The following is a 23,757-nucleotide window of genomic DNA, read 5'->3' as shown; positions in this document are numbered from 1 at the left end:
CATAGGGCCTATCTTTCGCCTCACATTGCTTTTAAAGCGGGTATTGTTACTGCTGCTGGGTGTGTGCGCTGTGGGACGCAAAAGGGGACTTTGTCCCATGTTTTCTGGGAATGTCCCTCTGTACAAAAATATTGGCATTGCATTGGGGGCTATATGGAGTCGTTGGGGGGGACTCGTCTACCTTTTTCTCCATATCTTTGGCTGTTTCATTGTGTTAGTCACCACCTGGTGCGTCAGCCGGGTCTTCGGTGTTTGTTTAAAAAGGCTGGACTGGTGGGGAAGAAGGTGTTGCTTCTCCACTGGTGTGACGAGGAGCCGCCTTCCTTCTGGACCTGGCGAATTCATTTTCATAGACTTATGCAAATGGAACAGCTTTACTCTCGGAGCTCGCCAAAACGGCGGAAACTCTTTCTGCAAATCTGGGAGCCTTATGTCCAAACTTTGCCTCCTAGAGCTAGAAGTTTGGTTCTTAATACTTGTCAATAAGTACCTGAAGAGTTAATGGAGATCATTTATGGTTTCTATGGGTCTCTTGGGGGAGGGAAGGGGAATGGGGTTTGTGGATTAGGGGGGGAAGATGGGTAGCGTTGAATATTGGAAAAAGGGTGTGATAAGTGCTTCATCAATGCGTTGCTTGTTTTGGATGTTTTTGTTATGCGTATGATGTTATTCAACGTTTGTTTCTGTCATGTTTGTGAATCACCCAATAAAAAACAGTGATTACAAAAAAAAATAAAATTGAAATAATAAGAACAAAACAACATAGCAAGAAGATTAGCCAAAAAACCCAAACAAACCACAAGGTGTACCTCAAGGGATGAGGTGGAAAGAGGAAAAATGGCATCAAAATCCAAAGGCACCAAGAAGGGCAAAGCAGTAGGGATGTGAATCGGGCTTCAGACGATTGAAAATATCATCGATATTTTCAAAATCGTCAGAAATCGGGGGCTCCCCCGAAACGATAGGAAAACCCCCCATTTTTAAAGATGGCGCTGGCCATCCAGTGCTCCCTCCATGTGACAGGGGCCGGCGAATGGCATGGATACCCTGTCACATGGTAAGGGCAAAGGCCATAGGCGCCATTTTTATTAGTGGCAGCCGACGGCCTGAGAGCGGGAGATCGCTCCCGGGACCCCCACTGGACCACCAGGTACCTGTAAATGTTTTTTTTTTGGGGGGGGGAGGGGTCGGGAGGGTGGGGGAAGCAAAGGGATTAGTTTTAAAGGGTCGGGGTGGGTTTTTTGTTTATCGGCTCGGGCGCAGCCGATAAACAAAACCACGATCGGGCCCAATGAAAAAAAACCCACATGTGAATCGGAACCGGAATCCGAACTGATTCTGGTTCCAATTCACATCTCTACAAAGCAGTACCTGGAGTGATAGGAAGGGACCAAGGACTGGTGCAGCAAGCATGCAAAGCAACAGATGGATATGGCAAGACCAAGAGTTGGCAAATGCTTTAAGGGAATGACAGTTGAAAAAAACCCTCAAAAACAGTCAGAGGGGGATATCTGTCTCAGTAGGAGAAATGTGGTTGATTCTAGTAGTAGCATTGGTGTCTGTCAAACTGCAAAGATTGATCTATGTACGTGTTATCTATACATGACCGGTACAGTAAAAATGTGAATGACTCAATAAATCAGTTATGGTTCTATTTGTTACTTGTATAACTGTGGTGATTGTCAAGTTAATGCATGCCGATTTGCACTGACCCCAAGATAGTGTGGGGAATGATAAACAGCACAAAATGCCTTAAGGGAAGGCACCAGCTTTAAGCAATGAAGACTCATGATGCTTCTGCCATTGAGAAGACACGTTCACTGGGCATGCTGGTTGGTGAGTAAGAAAGATAGAGCTGATCTACTGCCAAACTGACGACTTGTGCCCCAATATGCCAGTTCATCTCTGTCCATGTTTTAATAGGCTCTGCAAAATAGCATGTTACAGAAGATTTTCCTGGATTCTCTTTTACTGGGATGGGCTGGGATCTCTCTTGCCAGCTGCTTTAGCTATGGCCTGTGTCTGATGAGATGGTTGAATACTGTGTGTAGTTCTGGTCACCGCATCTCAAAAAGGATATAACTGCACTGGAGAAAGTGCAGAGAAGGGCAACCAAAATGATAAGGGACATAGAACAGCTGCCCTATGTGGAAAGGCAAAAGAAGTTAGGGCTGTTCAGTTTGGAGAAGAGACGACTGAGAGGGGATATGATAGAAGTCTACAAAATCATAAAAGGACTTGAACAAGTTAATGTAAATCGGTTATTTACTCTCTCAGATAATAGAAGGACCAGGGGCCCTCCATGAAGTTAGCAAAACAAATTGAAGAAAATTATTTTTCACTCAGTGCATAGTTAAGCTCTGGAATTCATTGCCAGATGATGTGGTTACAGCAGTTAGTATACCTGGGTTTAAAAAAGGTTTTGATAAGTTCCTAGAGGATAAATCCATAAACTGCTATCTCAGTAATTAATAAGCAATATTAGCTTGTGATCTATCTAATGTTTGGGTACTTTCCAGGTACTTGTGATTTGGATTGGCCACTGTTGGAAACAGTATACTGAGCATGATGGACCCTTGGACTGACTCAGAATGGCATATAAAAAAAAAGTTGCTTACACTTCCATGGCATACAATGTGGGGAATTACAAATAGTGCAAAGGTGACTAAAACCCCAAGGCATGGAGTGTGATCCATTGCAAAAAGCACAAAGTTGTCATAATTCCCAAAACATAAAGGGGTGGATTTTATAATTTTGCGCGAGCGCGTACTTTTGTTCGTGCACCAGGCGCGAGCAAAAGTACGCTGGATTTTATAAGATACGCACTTAGCCACGCGGGGTCGGCGCACGCAAGGGGGTGCACATTTGTGCAACCTGCGTGCGTCGAGCCCAGCGCACGCTGCCTGTTCCCTCCGAGGCCGCTCCGATTTCGGAGCGGCCTCGGAGGGAACTTTCCTTCGCCCTCCCCGATTTCGGAGCGGCCTCGGAGGGAACTTTCCTTCGCCCTCCCCCCACCTTCACCTCCCTTCCCCTACCTAACCCACCCCCCCCAGCCCTATCTAAAACCCCCCCCTTACCTTTGTTGGCAGATTTATGCCTGTTGAAAGCAGACGTAAATCTGTGCGCGCCAGCGGGCTGCTGGCACACCATCATCCGACCCGGGGGCTGGTCCGAAGGCCTCGACCACGCCCCCGGGCCGGCGCCACATCCCCGGGCCCGTCCCGGAATGACGCATCACGCCCCCGAAACGCCGCGTCATTTATGGAACGCCCCCGACAAGCCCCCGACACACCCCTTTTACAAAGCCCCGGGACTTACGCGCGTCCCGGGGCTCTGTGCGCACTGGCGGCCTATGCAATATAGGCGCGCCGGCGTGCGAGGGCCCTGCGCGCGTAAATCCGGCTGGATTTACGCACGCAGGGCATTTAAAATCCGGCTAAAAGTGCAGTGTATCTCAAACAGCACAAAAGCCTAGTCAGGCCTTGAAAGCAAGATGGGAAACCAAAAAAGAAGTGAGGTGGGAGGAGAAACTTGCATTTTTTCTTTAAACATTTTTTTTTCTGCGAACAATCCAGTATAACCAAAAACTAAAGAGGGTGGGAGAACTAGGCTGGTATTATAGAGAGGTAATAAAAACAAAGTACCAGAAAAGAGGTAGGTTTAGAGGAGAAACTTGCATTTTTTAAATTTTTTTTCTGAGTCAAAATAACCCAACATAACCAACAAAAAAGCAGGATGAGAGAACTAGACTAAGATCCAAACAGCAAACAACATGGAGGCATCAAAACTCCCTTGTTGGTATATAGTAGGCATAGCAGGTAGGGATATTAACAGCATGACACTCAAGGTGGTATATGTGATGCAGTGCATGTAGACAGAGTGGTTGCAAGACCCCTGTTGCATCCGTCAGTCTCAGATGGCTTTGACCTCTGTGCCTCACCTTTCTTCCTTCTCTCTCCTCAAGCCTTGCGAAGATGGCTGCTGCCCTTTGATCATGCCGCTCTCTTCGGCATCCCCGGAACGGCAACGGCGTTTGCCATGATTATCCTGAGGGCCTCCTAGGGTGTGCGCGTGCATGCCACCCACGTCTTTATCCTCGTCATGGCGGGAACCTCGGGGGCGTCTCCTCCGAGTGACGTCATCACATCCTGGTATTTAGCATGCCCTTTGTTTCCTAACAAACTGAGTTAGCAAGGATTGGAATGCCTCCAGTCTAAGCTGCTGTGCCGCTTCCTAGCTGCTGCAGGGCGCTCTCTCTCTGCCCTTCGGGGTAATTCATCTGTAACCTGGGTACCCGCTCCTCGGGGGTCCTTATGCTCTCTTTCAGGTACTTATCTGGGATACCGGGTACTCACTGCTCAAGGGCCTGCTCTCCCTGCTCTGATGCCTGCATCTATACTACTTCTGCCTGTCAGGATCTTCATCAATACAGCTATCTACTTCAGTGAGTACTAACCCTTTCAGTCTGTCTCACCTTCAGCTTCAGCACTTGGAGTCTATAATCGGGACCTTCCTCTGCTAACCTGCGCTATTTATCATCTACTTGAGTGTGAGACTGGTCTATAATCTACTCGAGTGTGAGACTGGTCTCCTCTGCTGAGGATCCACGGGCTCCTCCCCGTGGGAGTGGCCATCTCCGCAGTACCCATGAATCCACTCCAACACCTCAAAACCATAACAACCCCTAAGATGGTATATGAGGGGCATGGCAGTAATCATATGGTAACAAGACCTTATGGTAGTATCATGGGCATGGCAGGTAGGCAAGTGGCAGCAAGTCCCGTAAGGTGGTATATTTGGGGCATGACAGGTAAGCAAAGTAGGAACAAGATCTTGTCATTTGCATGGAAATTCTAGAAAGTCAAGCAAAGGCAGATTGATTTTCCATCAACTGTTCCATCAACTGGCACCAGCTTTAAGCAATGAAGACTCATGATGCTTCTGCTACTGAGAAGACAGGTTCACTGAGCATGCTGGTTGGTGAGCAGGAAAGATAGCACTGATGTACTGCCAAACTGATGACTTGTGTCCTAATATGCCAGTGTATCTCTGTCCATGTTTTAAAAAGGCTCTGCGAGATAGCATGTCACAGAATATTTTCCTGGATTCTCCTTTGCTGGGATGGCCAAGGTCTCTCTTGCCAGCTGCTTTAGCTATGACCTGTGTCTGAGGAAATGGTTCTTTATGGACGATGTGGCTTTGGCATATTGAGGTGGGAGAGGAAGCGGTAGCTGTGTTGCTTGTGTTTATACTACTGTCTGGGATGGACATTCTTTCCTATGTTATATCCCTGCAGTGTCTCTACCATGTCTGTTCACACACCCTAGCTACCAGCATCTCTTTCATAAATGTGAGATGCTGGGACTAGCTTGCAAGACTTCCTTTCACTCATGGATTACAAAGTGCAGGAAGTATGTATATATTATTTTTGTTCAGAGGTTTAGGTCTCACTTGCACCTGCTGCTACAAGGAGTCAAAAAATTGCCTCACCTCTGCTTACATTATCTCTTGCTCACAGAAATACTCTAATTTTCCCTCAAAAATATTTATTATTGGATTGACCTTCCCAGGGTAGCACTTCTGGAACTCAGATCCTCCATTGTATCCTTATAGGGCTTTAGGATTTCTATCAGCTGCTTCATTACTTTCCAATCATGATTCTACATGTGGCCAGCCACACCTATCTCTTTTTCCAGAGACTGAACATGAAGGGGTGTCTGTTACTCCACTAACTCAGAAGCTTCATATAGGTGGAATTCTAGCAGGTACCAATATCTTGATTCAGATGCTTATGAGACATCCCAAATTCTTTCAGCTTTTCTCAGAGAAACTTCACACCCTTCATGCTTTGATGGAAATGCTCCGCTATTTTCCTGCTCCTATCAGTTCCTTCAAGAATAGATTTCCATAGTCCTTGGGCTCCAGAACCAGCTCATCTTTCACTTCCATTTGCGGCATGTGTGCAAAATAATGGAGCCCTGAAAACCCCCATCTTCCATTGCACTTATCATATTTTTTCCACTATCTGTCATAAAGAAATTTGTGTGAAGACTTCCGCATGTCCAGTCCAGCTGCCAACGCTCCAACATCTTTCTTATGGCTGATAGAATATTGCAAAATATATGAGAGCTATCCATCACCTGAGTATGCAGCACAGCCCACCTTCATCCTGATGCTTGGTCTCCATTAGACCTGCTGTCTGACCCTGCTTCTGCCAGGTCTCACTAGTGTGCTGTCAAGGAGAAATAAGCATTTGTAATATTTGCGCTAGTCCAGATAATGCTGGTGAGATGCACATTACTACCCTCTGCTTTAGTCAGTTGCACCTGCATGCGAGTATGGCAATGGTTTTATATGGTGGAGATAACCTGCCTACTAAATATAGTCCAAGAATGGATTTTGTAATTAGGGGCTAATGCATAAAGCAAGCAAAACCCACATTCTCTACTATCGACAGGGGCTGGTCATCCAGAGTAATCATTTCCTCATTACTAATTTGTTTGTTGCCTGCTTCTTACCCTGTGATAGTGCTATGGAACATCACCCTGTTTCCTCTATGGTGGGTTGCCACTTCAGACTCATGACAGAGGGGCTAATAGCCTGCCACCTGACTGTGGAAGGGACCATGGGATTAGCTTAGAGAAAAAGTCTTTCCCTTTTCAACCCTTTCCTCTGGCTTTTATTTTTACCAGCAGAAGGCATCCCCATGCTAGTGCTGTTACCCTCCCATGATGCTAATGCTAGTGGGTGCTGCTTCTGCAGGTGATGCTACATTTTGGCATTTGTCAGATGCCTCACTTGCTTCCCTCAACAATATCCTTATTACAGTGAATTACTGAGCAAACGCAGGTCCTCTATCACTCTAGATCAGGGATGTTCTCTGTGATTTTGCTCTACATCCTTGGGGATTTTTACTGGCACTGGAATTGAGATTGAAGATGGACCCTGAGGAATAATGGCAGGGGTATCACTCAAATCCTCTACCTGCACTGCCTGCTCTTTCTGGGAGTTGCTCTCATCACCATTAATATCATCATCCATCTCTCTCATCAAAGCGCTTGAGGCTTAGATGCTATTATTAATCCTCTTAAATTTTCTTTGGCTATTAGCTACTAGCTGTTGGGACTGTCCAATTCCGGAAGTGGATCCTTAGGCCGACCGACCTGGAAGGGCGGCCGGGAGGCAGAACACACCCTGGGCTGACGAGACTTCACCTGGAAACCCGTGACCCCTCCAGAGGAGCTGTAGGAGCCCGGGTCGCTAGGACTTAGGAGTCTTCACCCTGGAAGTCCGAGATCCCCCCAGGAGGAGCCCGTAGGGACCCGGACCGCTGGGACTTAGGCGAAGAGCAGATGAAACCCAGGAAGAAATATGGACCGGAATCAAGGCAGGCAGCAAGCAGGCGGAGTCGGAGTCACGGACTGGAGTCAAGGCAGGCGGCAAGCAGGCGGAGTCGGAGTCACGGACTGGAGTCAAGGCAGGAGGCAAGCAGGCGGAGTCGGAGTCACGGACTGGAGTCAAGGCAGGCGGCAAGCAAGGGGAGTCGGAGTCACAGGCTGGAGTCAAGGCAGGCGGCAAGCAAGCGGAGTCGGAGTCACAGGCTGGAGTCGGGACAGGCGGCAGGCAAATCAGGAACAAGGTCAGGCAGGCAGGTACCGAAGACAGGCAGGCTGAAATCAGGAACCGGGTGAACGGGACGGCAACTAGCACTTCCAGGAAGTAACCTCATTGCAAGGCAAAGTAAGGATTCCCGGGGCCTGTTTAAATCCCCTTACCGGCGTCTGACGTCATTAGGAGGCGGGCCAGGACATCCGGGGCTGTAAGCAGTAAAGGTCTGCCCTTGCGCGCACGCGTTCCCCTCCAGAGGGGCGGAGTCTTCGGCGGCGTCTCCCTCGTGGAGATGCCGCTGCCACGTGGCTCGAGAGGCCTGGAACCTGGCGGTCTGCAAGCGCTGCCACGTGGCTCGGGGAGCCCGGAATCCGGCCGTCAGCAGTGCGACAGAGGAAGGTAAGGGCCCGGTCACTGACCCAGTGACCGGGATCACAACAACTAGCTATTTAATTTATGATTTATGGAATGCCAGACAAAATTTTTCCTCTGAATCAATTGTTGATAATACTGCCCCTATTGCCTCAAAAGCAGTGACCGATGTAGAGAAGCGTGCTGCTGGTTTTGGCTGTTGCACTTTTGCTGCCCTTGTCCATGCCCCTACCCTACTAATACTACTAATACCAGCTTCATTGATCCTCTTGCCTTTTTGCTGAGCTCGAAAACAAGAGGGAAAGGAACAGGTGGTGGTGGCATATACTCTCCAAATTTAAATTGCTTCTGCCTTAGTGTTCTTTCCTTTCCTGCGATTTTACACCTAAGAAAGTCTCACTTCAATATAGGGATAATCTGGCTTTTTTTATTCATTCTACTAGGCATGGCTGGCTCTCCAGCAATTCTTCTGCTCCTGCCAAAAGCTGCCATCTTCCATTTCCTCCTCTACTTTTCCCTAAAATAATAGAAGTAGCACTATCTATTGTAGGTTTGTATATTATAAATGAATTTGATACTGTAACTGTGCCCCCTTGTAGTGTGGAGAACTGTCTTTCACACACATATGTACATATATAGACATGTACATAGAAACATAGAAACATAGAAATGGAGGCTGCCCAGAAAATTTATGGTAGTTTCTGTTGAGCAATACAAGTCTGCCATTCTTATCAGTTTCCCAGACCATCAACGTCAGGGCCCTTGTTGGTTGCTGTTAGAGTCCAAATTCCCGGTTACCTTTTGCCATAGAAGCAGAGAGTAATGTTGTTGAGAGTACTGTTGGAGTTGCATCAAGAGTTTCAGGCTTATTGGTTAAGGGTAGTAACAGTTGCATCAGCATGTAATCCCTATGTTTATTTTTCCCAGACTGCAAAATTCAGTATCCTAGTTATTTGCTGTCTATATTTAATTCCCTTTTCCTTCTTTCTCCCTGCCATTGAAGCAGAGAGCAATGATGAAGTTGTGGCTTATTTGTTAAGGATAGTGTCTGCCACACCAGCAAATTACCCCCATGTACTCATTTCTTCATTTCTATCCTCTAGACCAGGGGTGGGCAATTCCGGTCCTCGAGGGCTGCAAACCAGTCGGGTTTTCAGGATATCCTTAATGAATATACATGAGAGAGACCTGCATACACACTGCCTCAGTTGTATTTAGGTCCTTCAATCTCTCCTCATAAGTAATTTAATGGAGACCCCCCCCCCCCCACCACCACCACCACCACAATTTTGGTCGCCCTTATCTGGACCATCTCCAACCTGTCTCTGTACCTTTTGAGATACGGTCTCCAGAACTGAACACAATACTCCAGGTGAGGCCTCACCAAGGACCAGTACAAGGGGATTATCATCTCCTTTTTTTCTTTACTAGTTATTCATCTTTCTATGCAGCCCAGCATTCTTCTGGCTTTAGCTATCACCTTGTCACATTGTTTTGCTGTCTTGAGATCACTAGACACTATCACCCAAGGTTCCTCTCATGCTCCATGCACAACAACCCTTCACCCCCATCACATACAGCTCTTTTGGATTACCACCCCCCAAATGCATGACTCTGCACTTCTTGGCACTGAATCTCAGCTGCTATATCTTTGACCACTCTTCAAGCTTCCTTAAATCACTTCTCATTCTCTCTACTCCTTCCGGTGTGTCCACTCTGTGGCAGATCTTAGTATCAGCCACAAATACACAAACTTTACCGTCTAACCCTTCCGCAATGTCGCTCACAAAGATATTGAACAGAGCCAGTCCCAACACTGCTCCTCATGGCACTCTCCTCAGAGTAGGTTCGATTCACCATCACACATTGTCTTTTGTCTGATAACCAGTTTATAATCCAGGCCACTACCTTGGCGCTCATTCCCAAGCTTCTCATTTTATTCACAAGCTTCCTATGTGGGACTATCAAAAGCTTTGCTGAAATCCAAGTAGATTACATTGAGCATTCTTCCTTGATCCAGTTCTTTAATCACCCAATCAAAAAAATCTATGAGATTTGTCTGATAGGACCTTCCCCTAGTGAATCTATGCTGCCTGGGGTCCAGCAATCCTCATGACTGTAGATAGTTCACTATCCTTTCCTTCAGCAGAGTCCCTATTTATTTACCCACCACTGAGGTGAAGCTAACTGGCTTGTAGTTTCTTGCCTCCTCTCTGTTCCCACTCTTGTGGAGTGGGACCAACACCACTCTTCTCCAATCACTCGGCACCACTTCCAAGTGTATGTGTATGCTGTTTGCACTCAGTACTGACTGACTCCTTTCCCAATCCACACTTAAAAATTTGTTCAAAGCTAACAGAACCAAAAAGACTGACAGTCTGGCAAGACTCTCCTCTTCATTTGTTTCATTGGCTATCACTTCACTGGTATCCAGACAGAAACAAAAAATTCACTAGTACTGATACAATCTCCATACTATCTCTTACCATGACTCTCCCCAAGTGAAAAAAATATTTAAACAGCAACAATTCTGCTGCCACTGACTTTCTGGCATAGTGAGAGAAGATCACAGAGAAGATCAGAAGCAACTTTTTACCAATACCAAATCCCAAAGTTTTTAAACTCTGAAACATTTTCTGTAAGCCCCGCCCCCCTGGGAGTAACTCACACCCTAAGTCCCTGCTAGAGTAGTCGCTAACCTGGCCTTCTAATATAAGGGGTATTTGTTAGCAGTGGGGCTAAAGGTTTAAAAAAATAAATAATTAGAAAACAAAAGTTGAAATTTTATACCTTTTTGATCACTAGCAGGTCAATCCAGTAACGAGCGGTAGGAAGAGGAGCGGTAGGAAGAGGAGCGGTAGGAAGAGCTGCGTTAGTGCCCGGCGCACCCGCGATTGCCGCACGCACAGTGCAGCTCACCTACCGCTCGATCCTGTATGTAAATAGCTTGCTAATGCAAGCTGTGTCTAAGAAGCATCCGTGAAGCGTTAGGCCCGCGCAACCCGTTTTACTGTATAGAGCGCTATACAGTGCCTATACAGTAACCTGGGTGCGCGGGCCTAACGCTTCACGGACACACTGGTATCTGTCATTTCAAATGACATTTGAAACGACAGGTACCAGGAAGTGGACAGTTCTCCAATGCTCGGGATTGTCAGCCCTCTCTCCCCTCCTCCCGAAGCAACAAAAGCGAAAAAAAAAGTTGCAAGAGAGAGGGGGAGAGAGGACGGGCAATCCTACGCTCGGGATGGCCAGTCCCTCTCCCCTCCTCCCGAGGCAAGGCGCGAAAAGCAGCCTTGCTCCGGGAGGAGGGGAGAGAGGACTGACAGTGTGAAGTGACCAAGCGACTTACTTTTTTTTGCAGCCCTCCGGAGGAGACGGCCATCAGCAGAAACAGATCGCTGCTCGCGGCGAAGATGGACGCCTGCACGGGGGAAAGCGGCCCCTGTGCGTGCAATTGGCCGCTCAAGACGTGACGTCACGACGTTTGGCGTCACGGCATTTGACGTCACGTCTTGAGCGGCCAATTGCACGCACAGGGGCCGCTTTCCCCCGTGCAGGCGTCCATCTTCGCCGGGAGGCAGGGGAGGGGAGCCGCGATCCGTTTCTGCTGATGGCCGCTCAAGACGTGACGTCCATCTTCCTGAGCAGCTGGAGGCAGGAGAGGGGAGCCGCGGTCATCTTCGCCGATGTCCAGATGGGGGGCTGCAAAAAAGTAAGTTGCTTTATATTGCCAGTCCCCTCCCCCCTCCTCCCGGAGCAAGGCTGCTTTTCGCGCCCTGCTTCGGGAGGAGGGGAGGGGGGACTGGCAATCCCATCCTCGCCGATGTCTGGAGGGGGGGCTGCAAAAAGTAAGTCACTTCACACTGCCAGTCCTCCCTCCCCTCCTCCCGGAGCAAGGCTGCTTTTCGCGCTTGCCTCGAGCAGGTTAAACACGCGGCAAAACGGCAGGGTAAAAAAGGGATAGTCGGGGCGCGCGTTACTGGATGGTAGTGAATAGCTAATTTGCTCGTTTACATGCAATATACATGCCGCGTGCGGAAGGGGTTGCCCAGGGATTTTAGGACGCGGTAGGAGTAGGTTAAAGGGGATTGGGAATCGCAGGAAGTGCTAACGCGGCCGGAAAGTGAGTAGAACGCGGGTTAGGAGTGGGGTAAATGTGGCCGCACTTTACTGGATAGACCTGTAGGTAAATGTACACTATCTTAATATACTTAGGGAGAAAACACTCAGACTCAAACTGGTAGAGTTAGAGCAAATAACTTCTTTATCTTTTTTTTTTTTTGTTTGTTACATAACATTTTGAAAATATTCCAACAGAGTTGACAACATAAGTCAGAAAAATATAAATACAAAATTTGCCTTCGCTATCCTTTAACTTATGAATCCTTCATTTTTGTATTATAATTTTATTTCTAAAAATAGGTTCTTTAAATTCCTTGTGGATTCAATGAAAACATCAGTCAAGTACATTTTTTTCTTGTTCCATCTCTATTTTGTTTTGTTTTTTTAAACTCTCTCTCTTTCCTTTCATAAATGTCTGTCTTCATACATAACCTTTAGTGAGCTCACCAATTGAACACCGGTGGGGCCCTTTTTTTCAGATTTCATTTCTTCTTCTTCTTTTCAAAGACTCCAGTTTTCTCCACTGCAGGCCTTCCTCAGACACCTACTACATATCTAAAAAAACTAATTAAAAGAAACTATCTATTCTATATTTTTTTTACTTAAACCCTACCTAACTAATACAAATAAATGAATAATTATAAGCCCTAACTAAACCCTTAACCAGACAGTCTCTAAAAAAAATGTAAATAGATTATAGGGGGGTCTTTATGAATTAGCATAGTTTACTTGTGCACATATACTAGGGATGTGCAGAGGGCACGGATTCGTCCGATTCGGTATTCATATTCGTTGGCGGCCAAATACATTGCATTCGTTCAATGGTGCCCCCGATACGTTGATACGTGCATTCGTTTTCTGGTTCCCATTAAAGTCAATGGGGGAAGTATTTGCAGCCTATTTTTGGCTGCAGAATTGGGGTTTTATTATCAATTTTGATGAAACTTCCGGGAAGCAATCATCAGAACAACAAAACAGCTCCAAGGTTCTTAGACTGTGGCAAAGTGGCATGAATAGCCTAAGGTACTTTAAAAGGGCAAAGGGGTACCAGGAGTGGCAAGAAGAGTGCTTTAATAGAGGTGCAAAGCAGCAGCAAGAGTGTCAAAAACACACCATAGCTTCAAAAGAGGGCACCGATAACAGATGCATGAACCCTCGAAGGCAGCACGACAGGCAAAGCGGCAAGACAAGTGGCATCAACATCCTACAGCACAATGAAGGGGGAACATAGCAAGCAGAAAGACTAGCACCAACACACTGAGCAAATATGATAGTGGCCAGAACACCACAAGGAGTTGAGTGAGTCATCTTGTGAATGGCAGCAAGGCACAGAGGCAGAGGGTAGATATAGGCTGGCTACACCCGGAGAGAATTCCCTTTCCATTGTGCAGGAAAAGACTCCCTAGAATGGGTTTGCCCCTAGAGTGGGGTATTTCCATTGGCATCTAGTGAGCTCTCGCTGGTCTTTTAAAGTCTGGTGGACATAGCAGATATACAAATGAGAATTTTCAAGGCCGAGGCGGAAGAGGGTGCATGTGAACAGCGGTTCAACATGGGTCAAGAGGTTAGGACTTTTCAGCTTGGAGAAGAGACGACTGAGGGGGGATATGATAGAGGTGTTTAAAATCATGAGAGGTCTAGAACGGGTAGATGTGAATCGGTTATTTACTCTTTCGGATAGTAGAAGGACTAGGGGACACTCCATGAAGTTAGCATGGGGCACATTTAAAACTAATCGGAGAAAGTTCTTTTTTACTCAACGCACAATTAAACTCTGGAATTTGTTGCCAGAGAATTTGGTTTGTGCAGTTAGTATAGCTGTGTTTAAAAAAGGATTGGATAAGTTCTTGGAGGAGAAGTCCATTACCTGCTATTAAGTTCACTTAGAGAATAGCCACTGCCATTAACAATGGTTACATGGAATAGACTTAGTTTTTGGGTACTTGCCAGGTTCTTATGGCCTGGATTGGCCACTGTTGGAAACAGGATGCTGGGCTTGATGGACCCTTGGTCTGACCCAGTATGGCATTTTCTTATGTTCTTATGTCAGAGGGTAGATACAGGCTAGCTACACACGGGGACAGTTCCCTTTCCTTTGAGCTGGGAAGGGCTCCCCAGAATGGGTTGGCCCCTAGAGTGGAGCACGAGCCTTCAAAGCGTGGTGACATGGAGCAGGGTCTTACTGTAAGCATAGTCTCACTGTGTTTGCCACAGTCTAAGTACCTTGGAGATCTTTTCTCGTTCTGAACATGGGTCAACAGGTGCTAAAAGATAGGCTGCGACACCGGGGAGAGTTCCCTTTCCTTTGAGCAGGAAAGAGCTCCCTGAAATGGGTTGAACCCTAGAGTGTATAATGGTACAAATTGTTAGGATTTAAGCATTAGCAAACAGATCATGACTTCATAAGACGGAGGAAGTTCTCTTCTCTGCCCTGAAACTAAAGAAAACTGTGTTTTATTTAAGGATCCATGATGCGATGGATTACTAGTTTTAATTGCCAGAGACTGAGGTTTCCCTTTGCAAAGAGGGTTCAGCTGCTTGGACTGGACATAAGGCCTGGACGAACAGGCTTAGCATTCGAGACAGCGGTCAATCCCAGCTAGGGACATAAGGCCTGGACGAACAGGCACAGCAATCGAAGTCAAACCCTTGTAGGGACATAAGGGCTGGACAGACAGGCACAACATTCGAAGACACAGGTCAAACACACTTAGGGACATAAGGCCTGGACGAACAGGCACAGCAATCGAGGTCAAACCCTTGTAGGGACATAAGGCCTGGATGAAAGAGGCACAGCAGTCGGGAATAGAGGTCAATCCCACCTAGGGACATAAAGCCTGGACTGACAGGCACAGCAGTCAAGGACAGAGGTCAAGCCCACCTAGGGACATAAGGCTTGGATGAACAGGCAAAGCAATCAAGGTCAAACCCTTGTAGGCACATAAGGTCTGCATAGACAGGCACAGCAATCTATTTATTAATTTTTTGTTTATTTATTTATCTATTTATTTATATTCCGCTTTTCACGCTTTTCCAGCACTTCAAAGTGGATTATATTCAGGTACTGTAGGTATTTCCCTATCCCCAGAGGGCTTAAAATAAAGATCAAACCCTTCTAGGGACATAAGGCCTGGAAGAATAGGCACAGCATTCGAGGTCAAACCCTTGTAGGGGACATAAGGCCTGGATGGACAGGCATAGCAGTCGAGGACACAGGTCAAACTCTCTAAGGGACATAAGGCCTGGATGAACAGGCACAGCAGTCGAGGACAGAGGTCAATCCCACCTAGGGACATAAAGCCTGGACAAACAGGCACAGCATTCAAGGACACAGGTCAAACATTCTTAGGGACATAAGGCCCAGATGAACAGACACAGCAGTCGAGGACAGAGGTCAAGCCTATAAAGAGACATAAGGCCTGGAAGAATAGGCACAGCAGTCGAGGACAGAGGTCAAGCCCACCTAGGGACATAAGGCATGGATGAACAGGCAAAGCAATCAAGGTCAAACTCTTGTAGGAACAAAAGGCCTGGACAGACAGGCACAGCAATCGAGGTCAAACCCTTGTAGGGATATAAGGCCTGGATGAACAGGTACAGCAGTCGAGGACAGAGGTCAAGCCCACCTAAGGACATAAGGCCTAGACGAACAGGCAAAGCAATTGAGATAAAACCCTTGTAGGGACATAAGGCCTGGATGGACAGGCACAGCATTCGAGGATACAGGTCAAACACTCTTAGGGACATAAGGCCTGGATGGACAGACACAGCAATCAAGGTCAAACGCTTGTAGGGACATAAGACCTGGACAGACAGGCACAACATTCGAGGACACAGATCAAACACTCTTAGAGACATAAGGCGTGGATGAACAGGCACAGCAGTTGAGGACAGAGGTCAATCCCACCTAGGGACATAAGGCCTGGATGAACAGGCACAGCACTCGAGGACAAAGGTCAAACACTCTTAGGGATATAAGGCCTGGATGAACAGGCACAGCAGTCGAGGACAGAGGTCAATCCCACCTAGGGACATAAAGCCTTGATGGACAGGCACAGCAGTCGAGAACAGAGGTCAATCACAGCTAGGGACATAGGGCTTGGAGGAACAGGCACAGCAATCAAGGTCAAACCCTTGTAGGGACATAAGACCTGGACGAACAGGCACAGCAATCGAGGTCAAACCCTTGTAGGGACATAAGGCCTGGATGAACTTGCAAAGGAATCGAGGTCAAACTCTTGTAGGGACATAAGGCCTGGACAGACAGGCACAGCAATCGAGGTCAAACCCTTGTAGGAACATAAGGCCTGGACAAACAGACAAAGCAATCGAGGTCAAACCCTTGTAGGGACATATAGCCTGGACGACAGGCACAACATTCGAAGACACATGTCAAACACTCTTAGGGACATAAGGCCCGGATGAACAGGCACAGGAGTCGAGGACAGAGGTCTATCCCACCTAGGGACATAAGGCCTGGACGAACAGGCCCAAATATCGAGGTCAAACCCTTGTAGGGACATAAGGCACAGCAATCGAGGTCAAACCCTTGTAGGGACATAAGTCCTGGACAGACAGGCACAGCATTCATGGAAACAGGTTAAACACTCTTAGGGAGATAAGGCCTGGATGGACAGGCACAGCAGCCGAGGACAGAGGGGTCAATCCCTGCTAGGGACATAAGGCGTGGAAGAACAGGCACAGCAATCGAGGTCAAACTCTTGTAGGGACATAAGGCCTGGTCAAACAGGCACAGCAGTCGAGGACAGAGGTCAATCCCATCTAGGGACATAAGGTCTGGACCGACAGGCACCGCAGTCGAGGACCAAGGTCAATCCCACTTAGGGACATATCCTGCATGGACAGGCACAACAGTAGAGAACAGAGGTCAGTCCCACCTAGGGGCATAAGGCCTGGATGAACAGGCACATTAATCGAGGTCAAACCCTTATAGGGACATAAAGCCTTGACGGACAGGCACAGCAGTCGAGGACAAAGGTCAAACACTCTTAGGGACATAAAGCCTGGACGGACAGGCACAATAGTCGAGGACAGAGGTCAATCCCACCTAGGGACATAAGACCTGGACGGACAGGCACAGCAGTCGAGGACATAGGTCAAACACTCTTAGGGACATAAGGCCTGGATGAATAGGCACAGCTGTCGAGGACAGAGGTCAAGCCCACCTAGGGACATAAGGCCTGGACGAACAGGCAAAGCAATCGAGGTCAAACCCTTGTAGGTATATAAGGCCTGGACGGACAGGCACAGCAATCGAGGTCAAACCCTTGTAGGGACATAAGGCCTGGACGGACAGGCACAGCATTCGAGGACACAAGTCAAACACTCTTACGGACATAAGGCCTGGATGGACAGGCACAGGAATCAAGGTCAAACACTTGTAGGGACATAAGGCCTGGATGGACAGGAACAGCAGTTGAGGACAGAGGTTAGTCCCACCTAGGGACATAAGGACTGGGCGAACAGGCACAGCAATCAAGGTCAAACCCTTTAAGAGACGTAAGGCCTGGACGGACAGGCACAGAATTCGAGGACAGAGGTCAAGCCCAAGTAGCGACAAAAGACCTGGATAAACAGGCACAATTGAGGACAGAGGTCAAGCCCACCTAGGGACATAAGGCCTGAATGAACAGGCAAAGCAATTGGGTTCAAACCCTTTAAGGGACATAAGGCCTGGACAGACAGTCACAGCAATCAAGGTCAAACACGTCTAGGAACATAAGGCCTGGACGAAAAGGGACAGCAATTGAGGTCAAATCCTTGTAGAGACATAAGGCCTGGACAGACAGGCAAAGCAATCAAGGTCAAACCCTTGCAGGGACCTATGGCCTGGACAGACAGGCACAACATTCAACGACACAGATCAAACACTCTTAGGAACATAAGGCCTGGACGGACAAGCACAGCAATTGAGGTCAAACCTTTGTAGTGACATAAGGCCTTGACAGACAGGCACAGCATTCGAGGATACAGGTCACTCTTAGGGACATAAGGCCAGGATGAACAGGCACAGCAGTCGAGGACAGAGTTCTATCCCACCTAGGGACATAAGGCCTGGACGAATAGGCCCAGAAATCGAGGTCAAACAATTGTAGGGACATAAGGCCTGGACGAACAGGCCCAGAAATCGAGGTCAAACCCTTGTAGGGACATAAGGCCTGGACAAACAGGCACACAATCGAGGTCAAACCCTTGTAGTGACATAAGGCCTGGACGGACAGGCACAGCATTCGAGGATACAGGTCACTCTTAGGGACATAAGGCCAGGATGAACAGGCACAGCAGTCGAGGACAGAGTTCTATCCCACCTAGGGACATAAGGCCTGGATGAACAGGCCCAGAAATCGAGGTCAAACCCTTGTAGGGAAATAAGGCCTGAAAAAACAGGCACAGCAATCGAGGTCAAACCCTTGTAAGGACATAAGGCCTGGACAAACAGGCACAGCAATCAAGGTCAAACCCTTGTAGGGACATAAGGCCTGGACAGACGGGCACAGCAGTCGAGGACAGAGGGGTCAATTCCAGCTAGGGACATAAGGCCTGGAAGAACAGGCACAACAAATGAGGTCAAACCCTTGTATGGACATAAGGCCTGGACGAACAGGCACAACAATCGAGGTTAAACTCTTGTAGGGACATAAGGCCTGGACGAACAGGCACAGCAGTCGAGGACCGATGTCAGTCCCACCTAGGGACATAAGGTCTGGACGGACAGGCACAGCAATCGAGGACAGAGTTCAATCCCACTTAGGGACATAAGGCCTGCATGGATGGGCACAGCAGTCGAGAACAGAGGTCAATCCCACCTAGGGGCATAAGTCCTGGATGGACAGGCACAGCATTCGAGGACACAGGTCAAACACTCTTAGGGACAAAAGGCCTGTATAAACAAGCATAGCAGTTGAGAACAGAGGTCAAGCCCACCTAGGGACATAAAGCCTGGATGGACAGGCACAGCAATTGACATCAAACCCTTGCAGGAACATAATGCCTGGACGAACAGGCACAACAATTGAGGAGAGAGTCAAGCCCACATAGGGTCATAAGGCCTGGACAAACAGGCAAAGCCATCGAGGTCAAACCCTTGTAGGAACATAAGGTCTGGATGGACAGGCACAGCAATCGAGGTCAAACCCTTGTAGGAACATAAGGCCTGGACGAACAGGGAAAGCAATCAAGGTCAAAACCTTGTAGGGACATATGGCCTGGACGGGCAGGCACAGCAGTTGAAGACAGAGGTCAATTCCACCTAGGGACATAAGGTCTGGATGGACAGGCACACCAATTGAGGTCAAACCCTTGTAGTGACAAAGGGCCTGGACGGACAGGCACAGCATTCGAGGACACAGGTCACATACTCTTAGGGACAGAAGGCCTGGACGGACAGGCACAATAGTCGAGGACAGAGGTCAATCCCACCTCGGGACATAAGACCTAGACAGACAGGCACAGCAGTCGAGGACATAGGTCAAACTCTCTTAGGGACATAAGGCCTGGATGAATAGGCAGAGCTGTCGAGGACAGAGGTCAAGCCCACCTAGGGACATAAGGTCTGGACGAACAGGCAAAGCAATCGTAGTCAAACCCTTGTAGGGACATAAGGCCTGGACGGACCTGCACAGCAATCGAGGTCAAACCCTTGTAGGGACATAAGGCCTGGACAAACAGGCACAGCAGTCGAGGACAGAGTTCAATCCCATCTAGGGAGATAAACCCTGGACGGACAGGCACAGCAGTCGAGGACATAGGTCAAACACTCTTAGGGACATAAGGCCTGTATGAACAGGCACAGCAATCGAGGACAAAGGTCAATCCCAGCTAGGGTCAAAAGGCCTGGATGAACAGGCACAGCAATTGAGGTCAAACCCTGGTAGGGACATAAGGCCTGTATGGACAAGCACAGCAATCGAGGTCAAACCCTTGTAGGAACATAAGGCCTGGACGAACAGGCACAACATTCGAGGACACAGGTCAAACACTCTTAGGAACATAAGGTCTGGACGGACAGGCACAGCAATTGAGGTCAAACCCTTGTAGTGACATAAGGCCTGGACGGACAGGCACAGCATTCGAGGACACAGGTCATATACTCTTAGGGACATAAGGCCTGGACGGACAGGCACAATAGTCGAGGACAGAGGTCAATCCCACCTAAGGACATGAGACCTGGACGGACAGGCACAGCAGTTGAGGACACAGGTCAAACACTCTTAGGGACATAAGGCCTGGATGAACAGGCAAAGCAATCGAGGTGAAACCCTTTTAGGTATATAAGGCCGGGACGGACAGGCACAGCAGTTGAGGACAGAGTTCAATCCCACATATGGACTTAAGGCCTGGACGAACAAGCACAGCGATCGAGGTCAAACCCTTGTAGATATATAAGGCTGGGACGGACAGGCACAGCAGTCGAGGACAGAGGTCAATCCCACATATGGACTTAAGGCATGGACGAACAGGCACAGCAGTCGAGGACAGAGGTCAATCGCACCTAAGGATATAAGACCTGAACGAACAGGCACAGCAGTCGAGGATACAGGTCAAACTCTCTTAGGGACATAAGGCCTGGATGAATAGGCACAGCAGTTGAGGACAGAGATCAAGCCTATGTAGAGACATAAGGCCTGGATGGACAGGCACAGCAATTTTTAATTATTTAATTATTTATATTCCGCTTTTCACGCTTTTCCAGCACTTCAAAGTGGATTACATTCAGGTACTGTAGGTATTTCCCTATCCCCAGAGGACTTAAAATCTAAGTCAGACCCTTGTAGGGACATAAAGTCCAGACGGACATGCATAGCAATCGAGGACAGAGGCCAAGCCCACCTAGGGAAATAAGGCCTGGATGGACAGGCACAGCATTCAAAGATTTCCTTTGTGCAGGTATGTTGTTGTTTGACCTGACAATTCTCCCTGAACTGGTTCACTGCCAGAAGAAAATGGCATCTTTTTCATTTTTGAAAGATAATTCAACAGAGGATGCTTTTAGAGCAATAGAAATTGCCATTTGTGAAGCAAGAACTGAGCTGGAGATTATTTTTGAATACCCAGAAGCGATTAACTGTACTTATACACTTCAGCTGATGAGAAAGGAACATGAAGAGCTCTCAGAAATAAGGAAACCACTACTCAAGTCAAAATCTACAATATCAACCTATGTTGATTTTGTGGTTTACAATGGGAACACTGAGAATATACTAGAGTGCAACTACCACCAGTTTTCAATAGTACTAGAAACCTTATTGTTGGCAAGGTCATGAAAAATATTGAGCATATGAAATATGAAAGCTCCAAACATCTTAAGACAGCTTTTTATGTTCTTACATTCCAAATGTGGATGGACAGGCACAGCGTTAGAGGTCAGAACCTTGTAGGGTCGTACAGCCTGGACAATGGACGGACAGGCACAATGTTTCAGTTCAGGCCCTTGTAGGGACATGCGACCTGGACAGTGGATGCAAGGCACAGCGTTTCAGGTCAGGCCCTTGTAGGGATGTACGGCCTGGACAGTGGATGGACATGCACAGCGTTTCAGGTAAGGCCCTTGTAGGGACATATGGCTTGGACAGTGGACGGACAGGCACAGCGTTTCAGGTCAGGCGCTTGTAGGGACGTACGGCCTGGACAGTGGACGGACAGGCACAGCGTTAGAGGTGAGGCTCTTGTAGGGACGTACAACCTGGACAGTGGATGGATAGGCACAGCATTTCAGGTCAGGCCCTTGTAGGGACGTACGGCGGGACAGTGGACGGACAGGCATAGCGTTTCAGGTCAGGCCCTTGTAGGGACGTACGGCCTGGACAGTGGACGGACAGGCACAGCGTTTCAGGTCAGGCCCTTGTAGGGATGTACGGCCTGGACAGTGGACAGACAGGCACAGCGTTTCAGGTCAGGCCCTTGTAGGGATGTATGGCCTGGACAGTGGACGGACAGGCACAGCAATCGAGGACAGAGATCAAGCCCACCTAGGGACATAAGGCCTGGATGAACAGGCACAGCAATCGAGGTCAAACCCTTGTAGGGACATAATGTCTGGATGGACAGGCACAACAATTGAGGTTAAACTCTTGTAGGGACATAAGGTCTGGACGGACAGGCACAGCAATCGAGGACAGAGTTCAATCCCACTTAGGGACATAAGGCCTGCATGGATGGGCACAGCAGTCGAGAACAGAGGTCAATCCCACCTAGGGGCATAAGTCCTGGATGGACAGGCACAGCATTCGAGGACACAGGTCAAACACTCTTAGGGACAAAAGGCCTGTATAAACAGGCACAGCAGTTGAGAACAGAGGTCAAGCCCACCTAGGGACATAAAGCCTGGATGGACAGGCACAGCAATTGACATCAAACCCTTGCAGGAACATAATGCCTGGACGAACAGGCACAACAATTGAGGAGAGAGTCAAGCCCACATAGGGACATAAGGCCTGGACAAACAGGCAAAGCAATCGAGGTCAAACCCTTGTAGGGACATAAGGCCTGGATGGACAGGCACAGCAATTGAGGTCAAACCTTTGTAGGGACTCAAGGCCACCGAGGGCAGAAGGAGCCAGCTGCAATGCTGGAGGTTCGTGCATGCCGGTACTAACATCGCTTCTGGAAGGGCAGGAAGAGCAGCTGGTGAGGAATCACGTAAGGGGTCTCCCCCTTCCCTCGCAGCTCCACCTCACAACCCACCCCTCTGCCCTTGGCACGTGCACGAAGGAGTGGAACAAAGGAGCTTGCCCCTTTACACACCCCTTCGTGTGTGCCTGAATTGACGCCAGAGGATATTCAACCACAAATTCTATTCTCTGTAATAACATAACATTCCACAAAATGAAGGTGATCCTCCCCATTAAAACAGTTAAAGGACGAGGATACCACTGCAATCAACAGAGAATTCAGAATAACAAGGGAAGAGAAGAATAGAAAACTTATCCATCCTAAGCTAAGTACCAGTTCTCCTGAAATCTTCCCCAACTTAATGTTCATACTACTACAACTAAACACTCAATCACTATAAAAAAAAAATTCCCCTAACAAATGACCTGCTAGAAGAACTAAACCCAATTATTTTCTGCATCACTGAAACATGGCTGAAAGATTGTGCTAATGTCCTCTTAAACCAAATTGATCATCCTAACTATGAGATATTTCACAAATGAAAAGGTGGAAGCCTCTTAATAATCTGCAAAAAAGAGCTTAAACTTAAACAACACAAAGTGGAGATGATCCCACCCAATGAAATTACAATATTTAAATCGCTAGTAAATATTGGTCTGATCTATAGCTCACCTAGAACTCTCCAAAAAGACTATTCACTTTTAATCGAAATCTTCACTAAAGTGTTCCCAGCACCTGAATCAACCCTAATCATAGGCGACGTTAACATTCAAGTAGACAACATGCCAAAATCTATTTTATGCAAAACCTTCCTAGATACAATGGAGGCCATAGGGTGGACACAATTTGTAACCAGCCCCACGCACAAAGCTGGTCACATCCTTGACCTAATATTTGCCAAGTGCAATAACTGCAAAATTAATCTTTCCCACAAAATATTACCAAGGGCTGATCACCAGCTATTAAAGGCAGAAATATCACTCTACCACTCAACAAACAAAACCATACAATAATAAATCT

This window comes from Rhinatrema bivittatum, chromosome 5, assembly GCF_901001135.1.
Source record: "Rhinatrema bivittatum chromosome 5, aRhiBiv1.1, whole genome shotgun sequence".
Lineage (NCBI taxonomy): Eukaryota > Metazoa > Chordata > Amphibia > Gymnophiona > Rhinatrematidae > Rhinatrema > Rhinatrema bivittatum.
This window is presented reverse-complemented; position numbering follows the sequence as displayed.